The sequence below is a fragment of the Elephantulus edwardii genome, unplaced genomic scaffold, assembly GCF_000299155.1.
Source record: "Elephantulus edwardii isolate Elephantulus edwardi_28Jun2011 unplaced genomic scaffold, EleEdw1.0 scaffold00503, whole genome shotgun sequence".
Taxonomy (NCBI): Eukaryota; Metazoa; Chordata; class Mammalia; order Macroscelidea; family Macroscelididae; genus Elephantulus; species Elephantulus edwardii.
This window is the reverse complement of record NW_006400253.1, coordinates 564,311-565,683: the sequence shown is the minus strand read 5'-3', so window position 1 is coordinate 565,683 and position 1,373 is coordinate 564,311.

The following is a 1,373-nucleotide window of genomic DNA, read 5'->3' as shown; positions in this document are numbered from 1 at the left end:
ATTATTCTTAAGTTTTCTTCTGTTTCCTTCTTTTTTGATCCTGCTTTTCACTCAGTCAGATCTGTGGTGACAGTTCTATCTTCTATTTCACTGATTCTCTTTTTCATCAATTAACCTCTATTCGTATGTCCCTCCATAATGTTGACAGCATAAGAAACCTTAGATTTCATATTTTGGATCATGGTTTCTTGTTTTTCCAGTGCCTCTAATGCCTCATTTATTTTCTCTGTGTTGTTTTGGATTATTTTTTTTAAGCTCCTTCTGATTTTTTTACTGTAGCATCCTGTAATTCTTCAAGTTTGTTTTTCATCCATTGAAGATATTCAATCCCTTTTTTTTTCAAATTCTGCATTGGAAAGTTCCATCAGACTTTCTGGCTTCATGAAATCCATTGCTACTGTGTCATTTTTGAGGGGAGATATCTTTTTTGGGGCTTGCATGGTGAATGAGGTACCATACTTCTTTTGAGACATTGATGTGGAAGAGTTTTGGAAAACTGAGGTGATAGCTGGTTCTTGGTTTGATGTCATTGCTCCTCTAGCGAGATGCCCAGGACCTCCCTGTTGCTTGAGTTAGCAGGATTAATGTGATCAGGCAAGACAGCAGTTTGTAGTCCAAAGAAACTAAATCTTCAATGTTAGACAACTTTTTCAGGGGAGATTGATAAATGCTATAATTTGGTCTATTTTTTTCCAAAACCCTTCAAAATTCAATGCTGGCGGGTGGGGCGCAAATTTTGGGGGGGGGTGGTACCTGCCGGGCACAGGTCAAAAGTCCAGAAGTGTATCCCAAGTCCAGAACCACTCCCTCTCTCCACTGCGTCTGTGAGGTCCTCTTGCCAACTCAAAAATTCCAAGCTGGTGGGGGTTGGGGGGAGGTGTGCCCAAACTTCTGGGGTGGGGAACATATGTATTTGTTACATCTCTCACTACATGAGTCTCCTCAACCTACTCTCTGCTCTGACATCGCATATTATTCACATTTTCTGTGCTGATGCCTGATTTACCCTATAGGACTTTGTAAGCCTGGGACTAATTGTAGTGGACTGTCACCTCCACAGGGGTACTTTTCAACTATTTCAGCCTCAAACCAGGTACCAAGACAGTGGTTGGGATGAATATCCCTGTCATCACACACGGACTTACACACTTCTTGTTAGATAGATAAAAGTGTTGGGAGCAAGAGAGACAAAGAAAGAACCTGGTCTCAAGTAGCGGCCACGTGACCCTAGAAGAGAGGTTCAGAGTGTAGAGCAGGCAAAGACAGGTTTCTTTTATAGGGGCTTTCAGGGACACATAGAAAGAGTGTTAGTTTGCTCAGGAATTTGGTGGAGAGGCCCTGTCAATGTGAAATCAGGCCCAGGGCCTTATCAG